The 21,264-nt window shown below is 44.4% G+C and overlaps 1 pseudogene; it reads left to right on the top strand.

The window, feature by feature from the left end:
• Positions 1 to 21,264, top strand: part of LOC130130988 (dynein axonemal heavy chain 2-like) — a 334,340-nt pseudogene that overhangs the window by 157,708 nt on the left and 155,368 nt on the right.

Below are 21,264 nucleotides of genomic sequence, written 5' to 3'. Positions count from 1 at the left end.
TAAATATCAGATCACTGTCTACCAAAGCCTTACTAATAAATGATCTGATTCTTGAACATAGTTTTGATATGATTGGGTTATGTGAAACATGGCTGAAACCAAATGTTTTCCTTCCCTTAAATGAAGCTTCCCCACCTGACTATACTTATGCCCATGTAGCTCGGGCAAATAAACAAGGTGGGGGTGTTGCCTTAATATATAAATCTATTTTCAATCTGACTTCTAGACTTGAATCTAAATTCCAGTATTTTGAGTCTCTTATTCTTGGTCCATCTCCCTCAGCCATGAATAGACTCGGCTCAGTCCAAATTGTGATACTCTATCGGCCTCCTGGCTGTTACTCGTTATTTCTTGAAGAATTTGGAGAATTAGTCTCAGGCCTTGTTACTCACTCTGATGATATTCTAATTCTAGGTCATTTCAATATTCTTCTGAATAAGGCTGCTGATCCTCTAAGTAAAGCCTTTCTGGCACTAGTTGATACTTTTAGGTTTACTCAGTTTGTTCAAGAGTCGACTCATTGCAGTGGTAACACCCTTGATTTGGTTTTATCTAAAGGAATAGCTGTTTCTGATCTGAATGTCTTACCAGCCACATCTGCTGTATCTGATCATTTTCTCATCAAATTTGAAGCATTACTGGCCTGTCCAGTTCATGTCAGCACAGATGTAATTGCCACTCGCCATATTGGTCCCTCCACTGTAGCTGCATTTGACCAGCAGCTGCCTGAAGTCTTGGCTCCTTTCACTGTGGTAAATGACTCTTGAAAATTTCACTAGTGACTTAAATGTGGCCCTCTCTAGTCTCCTCGATTCAGTTGCACCTCTCACTACCAGAGCTAGGCGACTAAAGAGGCCTGCACCCTGGTTTAACGATGAGACACGTGCTCTTAAGCGGACCTGCAGGAGACTGGAACGTAAATGGCGAAAATCAAAATTGGAAGTTTTTTACCTATCGTGGCACGAGTGTTTATTGAAATACAAGCGTGTTTAATCTACTGCAAAAACATCGTATCTCTCTCACTTAATAAATATTAACAGGGTGTCAGCGGATCCTTAAAAAGTCTTAAATTCATGTATCTAAATTAAAGGCCTTAAAATGTCTTAAATTCATTAAAAATGTTGGAAAATGGTATTAAATTCATTACTCAAAGGTCTTAAAAAAGAACTGTCCGGGAGAGGACTATTTCTTCTTCTTCGTTTGTGTTGTGCAAAGATTAACGTAGCTTGGGTTGCGTGCAGAGCGCGAATCATTCTGGTAACTTCTTGCAGTCGTGACCAGAGTTGGCTGCTTTTTCCGCTGCAGCTAATGCGAGGTTGTGAATAGACCGTTCTATGGTGAAATTAATAAACGTCTTGAGCCAGCGACGTCTATTGGTCAGATAGAATCGCTTATAGAAGCCTCTGGAAACCGGAAATCCACAGCAGAGATGAAAATTCTGAGCAGTGGTAAGTCGCGTTCCGGTAGCTCCGCAAAAATAATAAAACAACGCCTTTTAAAAGGAACGAAAAATCTGTTGAACACCTAAACTGACATAAGATAATATTTGACACTTATGCGGTACATATTCATTCCACCACGTGCTCTTTTCATGAATTCCAGGTTCGTATCAGGCGCACCTGTTAGCTATAGCATGCTATTCCCTGTAATTAAAAGAAATATGTATCCCCATAGACAAATAAATGACCTGGATGATGCGATACCGTGGCGATATTACCCGCAACTCACGGTTGCGGGTAATATTAATGTAACTAGTTATCGAAAAGAATACCGATGTTGGTTTTACTGAGCGGTTAATTGCGAAATGGTATAGCCTATATAGAATTTGGTGGACAAACGCTAAGTCATGACAAAATGGCCGCCGAGAGAAGAGGAAAAGTTGACGCTAGAATTGATCGTCCGGAGGGAGGGGGGAGGGACCTCCACTGCGCGCTCTGCTGTGATTCGTTGTTTTGTCATCAAACGCTCACAGCGAATCAACCAATCACAGCAGCGTATAGTTTCTGGCAGCTTTTTCAACATGGAGGAGGACTTCAGTTTATCTGATTGCAATCACGCGAAATTCCGCGAATCAAATGTTTAAATATTCGGTCTGAACGTCAAGAAATGTGGTTACAACATCAACGTGTCACAAAGCATACATTTGTTTAACCATTTCGATAAAACTGCACTCGTGCGAATCAAAAGTTTAAATATTCAGCTGTTGGGCGTTGGGTCTTACCAACCATATGTATATACAGTGCTGCTTGAAAGTTTGTGAACCCTCCAGACATGGTCACTGTTTTTGTAAAAAACATTAAAATAAGCTTATTACACATACATCCAAATCCCAATTTGTAAAGTACACCTTCCAAATAATGGACACACACACAAAAAGTGATATATTTTCATTATTTAATTCAACAAAGGTGGTTTATTTCACAAAACTGAAAATTTAACATGTGCAAAAGTATGTGAACCCTTGTATTAGTAGCTTGTGGCTCCTCCTTTTGCAGCCATTACTTCAACCAAACGTCTTCTGTAACCACTAACCAGTCTCTCACATCTGCTTATGGGGCTTTTTGCCCACTCCTCCTTGCAGAACTCAGCCAGTTGAGAGAGGTTGGAGGGACATCTGGTATGTACCAACTTCTTCAGATCTCGCCACAACATTTCAATTGGATTAAGATCCAGACTTTGACTGGGCCTATCCAGAGTACGAATCCTCTTTCTCTGAAGCCATTCCTTTGTAGTTTTGCTGGAATGCTTTGGGTCATTGTCTTGTTGCACAATCCATTTTCGTCCCAGCTTCAACTCCCTGACTGATGGCAGGAGATTCTGGTCAAGAATTTGTTGATATGCCGGAGAATTCATGGTTCCTTGGATAATATGGAGTCGTCCAGGTCCAGAAGCAGGAAAGCAGCCCCAGACCTTCACATTTCCACCACCATGCTTCACTGTTGGGAGGAGGTTCTTTTCTTCATATGCAGTGTTGGTTTTTCTCTAAACATGTTGGTTTTGATTGTGACCAAATAATTCTATTTTGGACTCATCTGTCCAGAGAATGGACTTCCAGAAGGTCTCTGGTTTGTCCAAGTGCTCTCTGGCAAAGTTGAAATGGGCAGCTTTGTTATTTTTTGAGAGCAGAGGCTTCCTTCTAGCAACCCTCCCATGAATGTCATGGCTATTCAGTTTTCGTCTGATTGTAGACGCATGCACATTTGTCCCAGATGCTACCAGAGAGGTCTGCAACTCTAGAGGTGATGTGTGGGTTGGCCTTTACCTGATTTATTATTTTTCTGGTGCTTCTTGGTGATCGTTTTGATGGGTGTCCACTTCTAGGCAGAGTTGCTGTCATGTTGAAGGCCGTCCATTTGTAAATTATTGGTCTTACAGTGGATGGATGGAGCTGGAATCTTTTGGAGATGGTCTTATATCCCTCCCCAGACTGATGGGCTATCACTACCCTCTTCTTCATGTCCTCGGATATCTCCTTTGCTCTCGGCATTGTTGATTTGTATGGGACCACAGTGGTTTGGTTGGTTTCCTCTCTCTTTTAATTAGTGCAGGCCAAACCCTTTCCCAAGGATGTCTCATTTCATTGGTCTGCTTAAATGATTAATTAAGCATCCAAATGTGTTTCACCCGAGTCTGTTACCTGCTTGACTTAACCAATGCAGCTGGGGGTTCACTTACTTTTGCACATACCCTAATTCCATGTTTCATTTAGTTTTTGGGCTACTTAAATAAGTCCCACTAAACAAGTACATGCAACTGATAAGCATATATCTGACATTTCATACATAAAAACTGGTGATGATAGAATAAGAAAATCATGGTAAAACAACAGAAGAATCTAAACTGCTCAAGGGGTTCACATACTTTCAAGCAGCACTGTATTTTGTTGTAGATCTTGGTCTTAAATTCCATTCCAAGTGGCATTAAAAAGGTCTTAAAAAGTCTTAAATTTAACTTACTGAAACCTGCAGATACCCTGATTAATAAACATAACCCCAGATTTCTCTTTGACACTGTATCTAAACTTACTAAAAAGCAGTCCCCTATTAGCTGCTCACCATTCACAGCCCATGAATTTCTAGATTTTTTGTGCAATAAGGTTGATGAGATCTTAAACAAAATTAGTTCTTCAACTCCATCTACTCCTGCAGATCCTGTCATACTAAATTCATATCTACACGATGAGTCACTGACAGTTCCAGTTATTACAGCTTTTGGGACTATCTTTCTTGATACTTTGACTAAGTTCGTGTCAGCTTCTAAACCAACTGCTTGCCTACTTGATCCCTTACCAGCAAAACGTTTTAAAGACCTCTGGCCTTTTCTTGGACCTACAATGCTAGACATCGTTAATTTATCTCTTACTACTGGCATTGTTCCCTGCAGTTTTAAGACAGCTGTGGTTAAACCTCTACTTAAAAAACCGCACCTTGATCCAGGGTCTCATCGACCAGTCTCTAATCTTCCATTCTTCTCTAAAGTACTAGAGAGAGTTGGCCCTGCTAGACACAGACACCAATTTGATCAAGTAACAATAACAATAGACAACTCTGTGGTTTCACAAAGTGTGGCAGCCAAAAATCTTGGTGTTACGTTTGATCTCAGCCTTTCCTTTCATAAGCACATTAAAGAAATCACCAAGACTGCCTTTTTTTTACTTACGTAACATAGCTAAAATTCAGTCTTTTCTCTCCATGGCTGACACAGAGATTCTAATACATGCATTTGTTTCATCCAGACTTGATTACTGTAATGTTCTGTTCTCAGGTCTGCCACATTCTAGTACTAAAAGTCTTCAGATGGTTCAGAATGCTGCTGCTAGAATCCTAACTAAAACTAGGAAATTTGACCATATTACACCAATTCTTGCCTCCCTTCTTGGCTTCCTATCCATGTTAGATCAGAATACATGTGCTTCTGATGACTTATAAAACCCTAAATGGACTTGCCCCATCCTACCTGTCTGATCTCCTAAACCTTACATCCCACCTCGAGCGCTTCGTTCTCAAAATACAGGGCTCCTGTGTGTACCCAAAGTTAAAAAGAAGTCAGCTGGTGGCAGGGCCTTTTCCTATCAGGCTCCATTGTTGTGGAATAACCTGCCTGCTGCCATCAGACAATCGGAGTCTGTTGAGTCCTTTAAATCCAAACTTAAAACTCATCTTTTTGCCTTAGCTTATAATTGGTTGCCTTTAATTTGAGTGCTTCACAACCTGTACTGGATGGCGGGTTGGTTTTCTGTCTCAATGAATTTACCAACCACTGTTCTGCCGACGAGATTATCGAGTATAGATTATGACTAATTGATGACTTAATTGATTATGGCTAATGACTATTGCAAACTGTTCTCTTCTCTAACATGTCTTTTCTCTCTCTCTGAATGATGTCTTCTCCTTTCTCTTTTTCTGTGTTTGAATGGTGTCATGTGAGTCTCTCTTGCGTGCATGTGCAGTTGGTTCTCCTCCCAGGTCTCCGTGGTGATGGTGGTCACCATTTGGATGCTGCCTGCCCTTCCTCTCCTCACAAGTTTTTCTTTTTTTACATGATGATGCTGGTCACGTGGCTTGGGTCCTGAACTGTTCAGTTGGTATGTGGACACTGCTTGGCATCCTGTGCATTATGTTCTTCATAAATTTTATGTCCATTATAATTCTGTTATCCTCTTTCAATGTTGTATTATGTAAATTGCGTGAACACAACATCCATTGTTCGCTGTCCGTCTTGGGAGAGAGATCCCTCTTCTGTTGCTCTCCCTGAGGTTTCTTCCTATTTTTTCTTCCTGTTAGGGTTTTTTTTTTAGGGAGTTGTTCCTTATCCGATGAGAGGGTCTAAGGACAGGATGTTGTGTTGCCGTTAAGCCCACTGAGGCAAATTTGTAATTTGTGATATTGGGCTATACAAATAAAATTGATTTGATTTGATTTGATGATACTGGCAGTAAAAATAGTCACAATTGGAACCAAGAAGATACACAAACACACACCTCCTTTGGCTATACTTCTGACAATTACAATGCTCAATTGGAACCAAATGAAAACATACACACTCATGCATACACATTACACACAGTATTTTCCTGACCCTACAGCACCTTTGCTGTAGCCTAAATTAAGAGTCTTCGTGAGGTTGTGATCTCTGTTGTTATTTTCCCTGCACCGAGCCACCAGACAACCCCAAGTCCATTTCGGACCCATCGCCATGGTTGTGCCCGATTCCACTCTTATAGCTGAGATCATGCTCTTCGGCGAGGGCTTCAACAACTGCAAGGTAATGCCAGATGTCCAGTTGCCGTACTGCTTATGAACACAGCTAAAACAGGAAGGAATCCTGTATTCACAGGGACAGTAGTGGTCATGTAGGTGACATAAAACATTTACGTTCTCTATGATACAAGAGTTGGTAGGCTAGCTGGTTAAAACGTGTAAAAAATGCAAAATAGCTGCATAAGGTGGCACGTTGGCTTTAGTTATCAGCACTGTTACCTTACAGCGGGAAAGTTCTGGATTCAACACCAGCTTTTTTGTGTAAAGTGTGCATGTTCTTGATGTGTTTATGTGGGTTTCCTCCCATAGTCTTGTTTATGGATGGATGGATGGATGAAGGAGGGAGGGAGGGATGAGACAGTGAGCAACAGCGCTCCGCTGAAAGTGTTGGGAGGGACAATTTAAACATATCACAGTAGGGCACTGTAGGCCTGCACACTTAAGACAGTGCCACTGCAAGTTTCAATGCCATAGAAACGCAGACTGCATTGCTGTGTACGATGATGAAGGGGTCCTCGTTTCAACTGGGTCTCTTCACCTCTCAATAACAAGGCCTATTCTGTAAGTAGGATGTTTCCATTTAAAGGAATTCAGCCCGGCTGATATTTTTACCCCAGCGTGCCACTTTGAATGCATGCTGATTTCCAAAGGATATCTTGTTGAATTATCACAGCCTTAATGAGACATTCTAGCTCCTTTATGTGAAGAGCTCAGGCAATCAGCAGATGAAATTGAGTTCTTCCACACTGAGAGATGTAGTATCATCAAATCAATCTGATGGATTCAATTAAAAAGATACCCTGCTGGCCTTTTCATGTCAAACTCCGACTTTTTGAAATGGATTTCAGGGTTTTACCGAAAAATTCCTGTTGGCTCATTGTACTCGTCGATTAAAGTGATTCTAATTTAGCACTCAGGAGAGCAATGCACTCTGAGTCTGAGCACATGGGCTTCTCAGCTGAATCCAGATCAGCGAGGGCTGTTGATCCTTCTGTCTGTAGACCAGCTTCTGATCCCTGTGAGCAGCAAGAAATGATCTTGGTTCAGTGTCACGATGAGGTTTGGACCAGGTCCAGGACACGATAGGATTACTGTGTATATGTGGGAATAGTGAATACTACAGGCACACTACGTGTTCCCATCCCAGGATTAAGATTACCGCTGACTCACTGGGGAGCTATAGCTGCTCTAGTCTACTCTTCTGTGTGTGTGTGTGTCTGTGTGTCACTGTGTGAGTGTGTGCACGCACAGGCTATATTTGTCCAATACAGAGTGTAAAGGAGGGTCTGTGACGGTTGTGAGCGTTTCGTAAGCCAGCCTGTGTTAAGATCCTAATTCTCTCACACACCACAGCACCTTTCCTACTTGTGCCAGAGCTTCCACCCATGATTCTCCTTGAGAGCTTCACAGCCAAGCTCCAACTCACAGACACACACACAGACCCTCTACACACACAGACCAGATTTTCCCTCAAAAGGTCAAGGACAACCATACTAACCTTTGCAAAACTGCTCTAAAAGACACCCTCAAGGATGCTGTGTACACACCACACACACACACACACACACACACACACACACACACACACACACGCAAGGCCCAAGTCTAGCTTGGTGCAAGCCCTGCTGTCCTGGCACCCATTGGGAACAGAAATTATCTCCCAGACAGAGAATCAGAAGTTTTGACTGTGCATGAATAAAAAAGATAAAAAACAAACAAATGGGGGATTACGACTGGAGCAGTCCAGCCCCAACAGCGTGGAACGGAAGGACGGAATGGGCGTCAACTCAGTCTTGTGGTTCTGTCACAGCAGTGTATGCTTGCTGTGCCCATGGAAGCAGATGAGCGCCACATGTGGTGCATAAATGCAAACACAAACTGTCACACACAAAAAGTCTCTTGTACAGCATCCGGGTAGCGTAGCGGTCTATTTTGTTGCATACTAACACGGGGATCGCTGGTTCGAATCCCCGTGTTACCTCCGGCTTGGTCAGGTGTCCCTACAGACACAATTGGCCGTGTCTGCAGGTGGGAAGCCGGATGTGGGTATGTGTCCTGGTTGCTGCACTAGCACCTCCTCTGGTTGCTCAGGGCGCCTGTTCAGGGGAGAGGGGGAACTGGGGGGAATAACGTGATCCTCCCACGTGCTACGTCCCCCTGGCGAAACTCCTCACTGTCAGGCGAAAAGCAGCGACTGGCGACTCCACATGTATCGGAGGAGACGTGGTAGTGTGCAGCCCTCCCCGGATCGCCGGGGGAGGGGACGACGACCGGGATGGCTCAGAAGAGTGGGGTAATTGGCTGGGTACAATTGGGAAGAAAAAAGGGAGGGGGGGGGGAATCCAAAAAGAAAAAGTCTCTTGTACACATGCAAACTCACACAAACAGTTTAAGACAAAAATAAACACAAGCAAGTTCTCTTAAACACACACACACACATAATCTTGCACATGTGCACAAATACGCACACACATATGCACACACACATGCGCAAATACACATCTTTCCAGTCACCGGGGATGGAAATTGTCTCCTGGGGCTCAGTGCCATCAGCACACCAGGGAACTTTGGCCTGGCCATTGGCCTACTTTGGTCTGGTTTGTAACAGTGCTCTGACTGCTCTTTGAGCCGGAAGAGACAGGAAGGCGTATTTTCCTCTTGCAAACCTGTCGTCCGCTCTGCGTAGCATGACAGCCGTGCTCTGTGTTTGTGTATGTGCGTGTTGTGTGTCTCGCACAGCTGCACAGGGGTTTTGATGAGAACAAACTGACGTGGTTGCCCAGGAGCCCTGCACACTAACATGCATGAAACCAAACTCCCACACACAGACAGACACACGGGTGCGCACACACACACACACACACACACACACACACACACACACACACACACATTGTCCTCTCTCAAAATATGTTAATCGGGTAACTTAAGGGTGACCTCACTCGTCTCTGTTTCTCTTACTTTATCTCACACTCACAAACACCAACACATACATAGTTCAATGAATCAGTTATTTACTTGTTCTCAGTCCTTTAAAGTTGGTAAAGAAGTCAGTCAGTCGTTCTGAAAGAAAGACGTCTTCAGTCAAATATGTTTTTAGAAAGCCAATAATGCGACGAAAGTGCAACCAGAAGTAATACTATCCTTATTGGATTTTAAAAGGTTCTCTCTCTCTCGCTCTCTCTTTCTCTCTCTCAAACACACAGATGGCAAGGATCAGCCATCGCTCCATGCCTGCAGGTAGAGGAAGGGGAAGGTGGTGGTGGGTGGCTTGGAAGGGTAAAGGGCAAAGCGGTGAGTAAACTTGAGGCAGCAAGGGCAGAACAGGCGTACATGCAAAGCCATCCATTTTTACATACACAGCACACGGTCGAATTACAATGGTCTCATGACTAGCAGAGCACAAACACACACCGCCGCAGCAACCATTCTCAGGCTTTGCGTTTATACCCCCCCCCCCCCCGCAGCTCCAGGCTCCATGGACACACACACACACACACACACACAGCAGAAGCAGTAGCACACACCTCACATAGTCAGCCCCCATTACGATCCCTCTGCCATGGCAGCCAAGTTGTATGCTCGAGAGAGGTTATGTGACTCAAGACATGTCTTTAAAGTCTGCAGAGGCAAGAAACAAGAATGGATGGGTTTATGTTTCATCACATGCTTTGCTGGCTCTCTGCCATCCCCCCCCCACACACACAGTTGCTCCACCTGCTACAGCTCATCTCTGGTTTATTTGTCAGATTTTCTTCCTCTATCTCAGCTTTAGCTACAACCTTATATAATTCTCCCCTCCCCTCTGCTGTTTCTCCTTCTCTCTCCATCACTCTCTTAACCCTTCTCTCAACACTTGACATCACTCCATGCCTACATATCTTCCACAATCCCTCATCTCTCTTCTCCCCTTCTCTCGCTCTCTCCTATCATCCCTGTCTTAATCCTTCTGTCACCCCCCCCATTCTGTCTCTGTGCCTTTGTCCCTCTCTCCCTCTGTCTCTTTGTTAGTCTTTGTCTGTCTTGCTCTCAATCTTCTGTCCCTCCTCCTCATCACCTTCTCCTCTTCCCCCTCTCCCTCCGTTTTACTTCGCCACCATGTCGTCATCCATCTGTTGCCCTCTCTCATACCATCCCTGTATCTCTACTCTCTGGTGGTGCAGCAGCTCTTCAAACAAGACCACTGTGACTTTGGCCTACGTGCGCTCATTTCCTTGCTTCGCTACGCCGGCAAGAAGAGACGAGCCTGCCCCAATCTGGCTGAGGAGGATGTGGCTTCTTCCTCTCTGTCTAGTTTTTCCAGTAGACTACAAACAGAAATGAGAGTTTGAGGACTCTCTCATGGCACATAACAGACTTTAGGTGCCAGCATAAGGCTGAGTGTTATTCACATCCCAATAGCAAAGCAATCTTATGCAGGGAACATTTTTAAATATACCTGTTTAGGAAGTGAGAACACACTTATCTGGGCCACATTTTAATAGGCTAAACAAGTCCTGATAACTAGGCCCACATCCAGTGTAATATCTAAAGACCAAAGTACTCTTTGTTTTGTTTTAGGCTCTCTTTAGCCCAATTAAGTCACTCACATCATATGAGAGACCACTAAATGCAAGGACAAGCAGCCTTGCCATTATATCTTACTCTTTAATTGTTTTGGTTATCAACTCTATGTGGGTCTAAATAAAATGGAAATAAGATCTGAAAATGTAAAAGTTGCACCACAAGAAGTCTTACGATGGCAAAACCTACCCTTTTTCTTTGTGGTTTTTGTTGGTTCAATAACTACGACGACAACTGTACGTTTTTCAAGACTTTACTCAAACTTGTCCACGACAAAAACAACGACTGCCTCCACACTTCCTCATTCCGAACAATACAAGTCATTCGCACATGCGCAGTGGAAACGGCACATAACAGTTTTGACTTCATAGTTTGGATTCATTATATAGTAAGAAATATCAGACTAATGCATGTTGTGCTGAAACATTGATCATTTGAAAGAGCTGAATGATAGACACACATATATACTATGTTACACACTTACAAACACAGGTGGATTCATAGAAAATCGATTTGTTAACTGTTATACATACTGACACTGACTTGGTGTCTGAACTTACCCACCTTTATTTTAGCTCTGTAAACCTGCCTGCACACTCCCCTCCCCATTCATACAGTGTGCTCCTACTGAGAGAAAATCCCATTCCACACGGCAGCACTGTAATGCAGCATGCATCTCACCTCAGACCCTACCTGACCTCATATTCTCATCTATTTCCCTAGCCTCCCCGCCACCCACCTCCATCCCCACCCCTCCAACATCATCATCCCTTCTCTCTCTTCGCTCTAGGACCACAGTCCCCCGCTCAGCCTCTACACCTCCCCCAGGCACCACTGACAGATAGAGATGCCCGCCTGCTCACACATACACGTACACATTCTGACAAAACTAAGTCACTCATACACACACCTATACTCACAAACTCTCTTTCTCTCTCTCACATGCGTACTTACTTACAAGCACATGCTCAAAATCCATCTGATCTACACGCACACTCTCACTCACATACACACAAACTCTCATACACACACATGCACACAAAACTGTCACTCACATACTGTACTGTAAATACAAGTGCACTCAAACTCAGTCTCTCTCACACACTCATTCCATTGACAAGCACATGCTCAAAATGAGTCTCTGTTACACATACACTTACACACGGGAACATTTAGTCTCTCACACACACATGCCCAATTGCTTTCATCTGCATATACATGCACAAACTCTTACACACTTTGTTTAGACAGACATGCACACTCACTCCCTCAAACACCAATTAAACACTCACTCTCTGTCACACACGCACACACGCACACACACTGCACACACTCATTTTGTCACACACACTCACAAACATACTCACAAACACTCAACTCTCGCACTTACTCTCCATAACACATACACACACATAAGCACACACAGTTGATGAGGCAGTGACTGTAGATGAAGGGTTGACACCAGGAAAATGTGTGTCTAACGCCCCACAGGGGAGCTGGCTGTGATCAAAAATGTATCAAAGAGTGGATAAAACTTGAAACAGCAAACTTGAAAAGATCTCATCATTTTGTACCTGATCGCAAGCTCCTCTTCAGGTTTGTTTTTTTTTGGGGGGGGGGGTATGTAAGTCAACTGTTGGTGTACAGACAGGGTTTTCACATTTTTCAAAATTTTACCATGCAGAGACACTATTGTTTAAAAGGCTAATTTGCTAGCATTTTTCAAGTAAATATTACTTACACAAACACACACACACACACACACACACTACTGTCAAATATCTCACAGTGGGGTTGCCCTGGCAAGCAGACTACTAGAACAAGCCTGCATGTGAATAGCGGGTGGTAGCTGTGATGGTATGGGTTGAAATGCTTGCCCAAGCTGTGCCGTCATGTCCCTCGTGTTTTCCTGTCCTTCTAAAGCTATCTGTTCTTCAAAATGTAAATCTAGCTGTACTAGGCAGTCTGCTTATCTAGTGCACTTGTCCCTCTCTTCTCTCTAAATTTGGGAAATGCTGTGGCTGGATTAGAGGAAGTGCAAAGTACGAGACAGGGAATGAGTGTTTGATATTTGCCCTCTATCCGTCCAGATCCTGTTAATGTCTGTGAAGGACATGGACATCGCCAAGCTGACGTCTGCTGACCTGCCACTTTTAAATGGTATCATCCAGGATTTGTTCCCTGCTGTGGAAACCCCATCCATAGACTATGGCAAGGTACTAGCTGGACCATAATCTGACCTGACATTTTAGCCTTGTTATTTACTAAGACCTGAGAGCGAAAACAGAATCCAAAACTCTTTACCTGGGCAAAATTCCCTGTAACTTTTGCATTCATTGTTTAATCATTACATGTGAAGGAGTCTATGGTGGCCATGGAGGTATTGATGAAGAGTCTTCTCCTGGATTGCCACCTTGCCATGGTGGAGAAGCTTGTGTGTACCAATGATCCCAAGAGCTATGCCATCCAGAGCTTAGCTTCTGGTAGGGTCACCCAAGGTGGATAGGTCAAGAGGAAGGTTCCAGACGAAGCACAGTCCAACAAAGACCTCAACGGCGGAACTGGTGGAATATGTCTCCAGGTCACAATGGCAGTGAATACGGATGAAGGCTGCAACAAAGGGTGGTCCCCAATTGTCATGGTTCTCCATGCCATTGGACTCTGGCCAGCCCCTGCCAAGGACCGTGTAATGACTGCCAGCACATCAGCCCCTCCATGTAAAAAGCTGTCACGCGCAGGCGTCCTCCCATTATGCGGCTCAAGGATCGGCCTTTACGCCCACCTGAGGACCCAGAGGGAGGACGGTCACACTGGACCCCGAGTGACCACCAGTAATGATGACGATGATGATGCAGAGTCATGGTAGGAACTCTCAGGGTTTCTTAACACACTGATGTACGTAAGTACATTTTGCAGGGACAACAAAACCACCCAGACAGTGTAAGGGGTGTAGCATACTACACTGATTTAAATTTTTTACTCGTTGAAATGAATTTTAACCCAAAATAAATTGGTGCACCACTTTCCAGAGGAAAGAAAATGAGTAAGAGTAAGTAAATAAGAGTTTGTTGATATAGCACCTTTTTAAAACAAAGTTACAAAGTGCTGCAGAAGATACAGATACAGAAAAAATTAACAACATACATACATATACAGTTATATACAGAAAAGTAACAATTACAGCCCCATTACAGGGAAGGCAATTGGTAGAGATGGGTTTTGAGAAGTTTTTCTTAAAGCTGTTTATAGACTCAGCTGATCTAAAGGGGGGGGGGACTGTTCCAGAGGGACAGGGCCCTAATGGCAAAAGCACAGTCACCCTTGAAGAGACCCTGGTCAAAAGATGTGAGTGGGCTAGAGGTGGAGTAAGGGCGCAGAAGTTCGGAACTGGATAAAGGGGCAAGACCATGTAGGGCCTTGTATGTGATAAGCAGTATCTTGAAGTCTATTCTATAATTTACTGGGCGCCAATGAAGGGATGCGAGGAGTGGTGTGATGTGGGATCTAAGATTGGTATTGGTTAGCAGCCTGGCTGCAGCATTTTGCATGAGTTGCAGGTGAGACAGCTGCTTGGCTGAGACAGGAGAAAAGAGCATTGCAGTAGTCAAAGCTTGAAAATTTTGAATTAAAAATTAAAGATAAAACATACTAATTGGTCACAGATCTGAAAGTTGTGAACTCTCAATTCAGGGATCTCTATTTCTGCTCCAAGGAAACACACAACACAAGTAAAGATAGTAATTCCATCACCTCTCAGATGAAGAAAATACACACAACAACGACTTGCTCTTGATGGGATATTTATAGACTAACTAATCAGTTAAATAAGGATACACACATACACACACACACACACACACACACTCACAGAACAAGTATTTAAAGAAATTAAACATGAATGACTGAATGGGAAAATAAATGAAAGGATTGATTAGTGAATGGGTATTAAACTAACAAGTTATTGCCGACAGAATGAATGAAAGAATTAATTTGGAGATCAACGAAATCAGAAATGAATCTGAACGCAATGAGGGGCGACTAAAGCATATTGAAAAAGGAAACAGTCTAGGTTAGCTCTTTTGCATCAACTCTTATGCAGAACGGATGGAAGATGGGTTTTGTCCTACTTGTTTTTGCGGTGATACATGGCTCAGGATCTAGCAGACTTTTCCTAAGAGCCTCAAGTGTGCTGAAGCCGACTCGGTGGGCTTCAGGTTGCCCTGGTGACAACCGGAAGAGAACCGCTTTGAAGGAATTTGTTCAGAGCTTCAGCTTGGAGAACGGATCCACGCTGGAGGAGCTGAGCCTACCTGAGGCAACACAGAAGCAATACACAGCTAGCGTGTGTGTTCAGGGTCAGTGCATTCACCAAGAGTCTGATGCGAGAGCTCTACTCTAACCACAAAAGTCACTGAAAAAGTCTCAAACAATCTCTGCAGGCTTGGAGGAAATGACTACAATTAACTCTTAACAAAATGAGGCTTGAGCGCATAAAATGAAAAATAATATCTACTACTACTACTTTTGGCTGCTGCTGTTAGAGGTTGCCACAGCGGATCATGTTTTCATCTCTTCCTGCCCTCTGCATCTTCCCCTGTCACACCAGCCACCTGCACGTCCTTCCTCACCACATCCATAACCTCCTCTTTGGCCTTCCTGTTTTCCTCTACCCTGGCAGCTCCATGTTCAGCATCCTTCTCCCAAAAAACCCAGCATCTCTCCTCCACACATGTCCAAGCCATCTCAATCTTGCCTATCTTGCTTTGTCTCCAAACCGTCCAACCTGAGCTGTCCCTCTAATATAATCGTTCCTAATCCTGTCCTTCTTCGTCACTCCCAATGAGAATCTTAGCATCTTCAACTCTGCCACCTCCAGCTCCGCCTCCTGTTTTTTTGTCAGTGCCACTGTCTCCAAATCATATAACATAGCTGATCACACAGCCATCTTGTAAACCTTCCCTCTAACTCTTGCTGGTACCCTTCTGTCACAAATCACTCCTGACACTCTTCTCCACCCACTCCACCCTGCCTACACTCTCTTCTTCACCTCTCTTCTGCACTCCCCATTCCTTTAGACAGTTGACCCCAAGTATTTAAACTCATACACCTTCGTCACCTCTACTCCTTGCATCATCACCAACCTGCTGTCCTCCCTCTCATTCACGCATAGGTATTCCGTCTTACTCCTACTGACTTTCATTCCTCTTCTCTCCAGTGCATACCTCCACCTCTCTAGGCTGTCCTCAACCTGCATCCTACTCTCGCTACAGATCACAATGTCATCCGCAAACATCATAGTCCACGGAGACTCCTGCCTGAGCTCGTCCATTAACCTGTCCATCACCAGTGCAAACAAGAAAGGGGTCAGAACTGATCCTTGATGTAATCCCACCTCCACCTTGAACCCATCTGTCATTCCAACCTCACACCTCACCATTGTCACGCTTCCCTCATACATATCCTGCACCACTCCAATCAACATTATCAAAGCAAACATCGCATCTGTAGTGCTCTTTTGTGGTATGAAACCATACTGCTGCTCACTAATCGTCACCTCTCCTCTTAACCTAGCTTCTATTACACTTTCCCATATCTTCATGCTGTGGCTAATCAACTGTATACCTCTGTAGTTGCTACAGTTCTGCACATCGCCCTTATTCTTGAAAATCGATGCCAGTATGCTTCTTCTCCACTCCTCTGGCATCCTCTCACTTTCCAAGATTGTGTTAAACAATCTAGTTAAAAACTCCACTGCCATCTCTCCTAAACATCTCCATACCTCCACAGGTATGTCATCAGGACCAATTGCCTTTCCACTCTTCATCCTCTTCATAGCTGCCCTCACTTCCTCCTTGCTAATCCACCGCACTTCCTGATTCACTATCCCCACATCATCCAACTCTCCCTCTCTCTCTCTCTCTCTCTCTCTCTCTCTCTCTCTCTCTCTCTCTCTCTCTCTCTCTCTCTCTCTCTCTCTCTTCTTTCTCTCTCTCTCTCTCTCTCTCTCTCTCTCAATTTCTTCATTCATCAGCCCGTCAAAATACTCCTCCCACCTTCTCAGCACACTCTCCTCACTTGTCACACATTTCCATCTCTCTCCTTGATTGCCGTAACCTGCTGCACATCCTTCCCAGCTCGGTCCCTCTGTCTAGCCCAGCGGTGGCTAACTATATGCCATGGAGAGCCATGTGTATGCAGGATTTCATTCCAACCCGACTCCACACTAGGTGATTGCACTGATACATTCTTCTTCTTTGGTTGAGGGGCTGCTAATCACCTGGTGTGGAGTCTGGCTGGAACGAAAACCTTCATACATATGGCTCTCCATGGCACATGGTTAGCCACCCCTGGTCTCGCCAATTGGTACAAGTCCTTTTCTCCTTCCTTAGTGTCTGACTTCTCATTCAACTCACCATATGCCTTTTCCTTTGCCTTTGCCACCTCTCTCTTCACTTTATGCTGCATCTCCTTATACTCCTGTCTACTTTCTTCGTCTAACTATCCCACTTCTTCTTTTCCAACCTCTTCCTCTGTATACTTTGCTGTACTTGCTCATTGCACCACTGAGTCAACTTCCACCATTTGATCTTTGGCTCTGCCTTCACTCGCTTCCTCTTCTTGGTCTCCAAAGTCATCCTACAGACCACCATCCGATGCTGCCTAGCTACGGTCTCCCCTGTCACTACTTTGCAGTCGTCAATCCCTTTCAGATTGTGCCTTCTACATAAGATATAGTCCACCTGTGTGCACTTTCCTCCCCTCTTGTACGTCACCCTGTGTTCTTCCCTCTTCTTGAAATATGTATTCACCACAGCCATTTCCATCCTTTTTGCAAAATCCACCACCACCTGTCCATCCACATTTCTCTCCTTGACACCATACCTACCCATCACCTCCTCATCACCTCTGTTCCCTTCACCAACATGCCCATTGAAGTCCACTCCAATCACCACTCTCTCCTCCTTGGGTACACTCTCAACCACTTCATCCAACTTACTCCAGAATTCTTCTTTCTCTTCCATCTCACACCCAACTTGCGGTGCATATGCGCTGATAATATTCATCAATACACCTTCGAATTCCAAATTCATACTCAGCACTCAGTCCGACACTCTCTTTACCTCTAGCACACTCTTGACATACTCTTCCCTCAGAATTACCCCTACCCCATTTCTCCTCCTATTCGCACCATGGTAGAAGAGTTTGAACCCACCTCCGATGCTTCTGGCCTTACTCCCCTTCCACCTGGTCTCTTGCACATTCAGTATATCTACCTTCCTTCTCTCCATCATATCAGCCAGCTCTCTCCCTTTACCGGTCATTGGGCCAACATTCAAAGTTCTGACCCTCACTGCCACACTCCTACCTTTCCTCCTCTCTTGCCGTCTCTGGACATGCCTTCCCCCCCTCTTTCTCCTTTGCCCAACAGTAGCATAGTTTTCACCGGTACTCTGCTGGCCAACAGTACCGGTGGCAGTCTTTGGCAACCTGGGCCTCGACCGATCCAGTATGGAAATCTGATTTATGATCCGAATATTTGAGTTGGCAAAGATTTTACACTGGATGCCCTTCCTGACGCAGCCCTCCCCATTTATCCATGAAAAATAACTTCAATACTCAAAAATAGCAATAAAAGGTTAAAGTAAAAGATTACACAAATATACGTGGCAAATTGGCATGCAACTGCTGATGTAGACTTATGTTTTGGGCTTCGTTGTGGTCTTTGAATGTTTCTTTCTTTATTAGCTTTCAACTCTTCAGCAGAAGTTGCAAATACAAGCCCACTGTAAAAAGGGCAAAGACGCAGCAGAAAAGCAAAAGTTGTAAAGCCAGGGCAGGAGCAAACAGAGCTTTGGAGCGAGCAGAAAGCCGAATTCAAAAAAGGTGTAAAAACGTTTATAGTTTCCAGGCAGGTGTTAAACTAAAGACGATACTTTGGCAGGCTTTTTTTTTTTGAGGGGGGGGGTTCCCCCCCTTTTCTCCTCAATTGTACCCCGCCAATTACCCCACTCTTCGGAGCTGTCCCGGTCGCTGCTCCACCCCCTCTGCTGAACCGCGGAGGGCTGCAGACTACCACATGCCTCCTCCCATACATGTGGAGTCGCCAGCCGCTTCTTTTCACCTGACAGTGCGGAGTTTCACCAGGAGGATGTAGCGCGTGGGAGGATCACGCTATTCCCCCTAGTTCCCCCTCCCCCCTAAACAGGCACCTTGACCAACTAGAGGAGGCGCTAGTACAGCGACCAGGACACATACCCACATCCGGCTTCCCACCCGCGGACACAGCCAATTGTGTTTGTAGGGACGCTGGACCAAGCCGGAGGTAACACAGGGATTCGAACCGGCAATCCCCATGTTGGTAGGCAACGGAATAGACTGCTACGCTACCTGGAGGCCCCCTGGCGGGCTTTTGAAGGAACATCTATGTTTACGAATTAATTTCTCTGTGTGAGTAGGGGGAAAAACTGTCTTGCCTTCAATGACAACAACAAGAATAGCAACAACAACTTAAATTTATATAGCACCTTTCAAGGGACCGAGGATGCTTTACACATATTTGAGCACACAAAACAAATAATACAAGCACAGAAAGCAAAAATAGCAAAGATTGCCAGGAATGATAGAAATTACAAGAGACCAAAGGCCTTGGTGAAAAAGGTGAGTTTTCAGGAGTTCAAATGAAGAATAATAATTCATTAATATCTTGTCCTCAGAGGATATTTGAAGGCTATGTGCTTTTAATTAGCCTAGATACACACTCATTCTGTCATCAATGTTGACATGCGTAAATCTAAGGGCAAACACTTAGAAATTGTGTAATATTAATCACATAATTGAATACAGAATAAAGACGGTAAAGCCTCAATTCTCTAAGCTGTGGCTAAGAATTAAGTGGAGGTGAAGTACATTTCAATTTTGCAAGTATTCAAATCATTACTAGAAAATGCATTAAATCTGAATTTTAACATCACACAGATATGGAAGTACTGTTTTTCATTAAAACATTTGCTGAGTAATATTAACTGGATTACTAGATGGTTAAACAGTTAATTCACATTAATTTACACATACAGAACTAGGGAAAGTTACATTGAAGTCACCCAAGAATTCTAAAGAATTCTGACGTTACCAGCAAAGGAGCAAAGGCTCCAAGGATGGGATTTGAATGTGTGTGTGTGTGTGTGTGTGTGTGTGTGTGTGTGTGTGTGTGTGTGTGTGTGTGTAAGAAAGAGAGAGAGAGAGATGAAGAATCAAGAAGGTTCCAATAAAACTCATTCTTTCTTGTAAAGTATTTAACCTCAAGCACACAATTCTAGTCTTCATCATATGGTAAGGAGAGACAGTTTTTACTCTGGTCTTCAAGAGTTATTGGGGTACCTCCGTAGCCGAATTGTTAGAGCGCATCATCATCATCGGCAGTCACTCGAAGCGAGTATGACTGGCCTCTCTGTTGGGTTGTCTTTTTGTCGGTCTTCAGATGGCTGTAGAGGCTGATCTGCGATCCAATTAAGGACTCCCTTTATGGAGGACGCCTGTGCGTGACTTTGTTTAACATGGGGAGACTGGTGACACACAGTGCACAGACAGCCTGGACAGATCTGGGTCAGGATCCAGTGGCATGCAGTCCACGACGACTGGGGGCCCATTTCTGCTGCAGCCTCCATCCGCTTTCCCAGCCGTTTTGATGCTTCCCTAAAGTCAGCCGTCATCCTCCGCCTGTTCCACCGTTGAAGTCTTGGTGTGATTGATCTTTGTCAGGGACCTCCCCCTTGAACTTACCACCATGGGTGACCCTACCAGGAGCATGGCCCCAGACGGCATTGCTCTCAGGATCTCAGGACCACACAAGCCTCTCCAGTACGACAAGGACAATCCACAGAGAGGAAGAGCGCATACCACATGGCCAGAACATCAGTGGCTCGAATCCAGCTGGCGACCTGTCTCTGTCTCCGTCTTTCCTGTCTATCTACACTTCTACACTGTCACTGTCAATAAAAGCAGAAATGCCAAAATAATAATTTCAATAAAGTGTTCTTGTGTTGTGTGGAGATGAGATTAAATCTTCCTGTGATCAACAGTGATAATGACCTGGGAAGGTCATTAAGTGGTCCCGTGTAAATCTGATATCAAAAGTCAAAAACATGGTTTCTTTTGTGAGCTTCCTGTTTGATTAAAGTCCGTTTGGCCCCTTTATTTGAGGTGAAGAGGAGGCCAACTGTGTGTGAGTTTGCCCTTGTGCACACATAGGCAGAATGTCAGATTAAATCACATTGGGCGTCACATTGGGCGACGCAGTGGTTAGCGCTGTTGCCTCGCGGCAAGAAGGTCCTGGTTTCGAATCCCGGTGTTGTCCAACCGTGGGGGTCATCCCAGGTCCTCCTGTGTGTGCAGTTTGCATGTTCTCCCCGTGTCTGCGGTGGGATATCTCTGGGTGCTCTGG

Source organism: Lampris incognitus, chromosome 20 (genome assembly GCF_029633865.1).
Source record: "Lampris incognitus isolate fLamInc1 chromosome 20, fLamInc1.hap2, whole genome shotgun sequence".
Taxonomy (NCBI): domain Eukaryota; kingdom Metazoa; phylum Chordata; class Actinopteri; order Lampriformes; family Lampridae; genus Lampris; species Lampris incognitus.
This window is presented reverse-complemented; position numbering and strand designations above follow the sequence as displayed.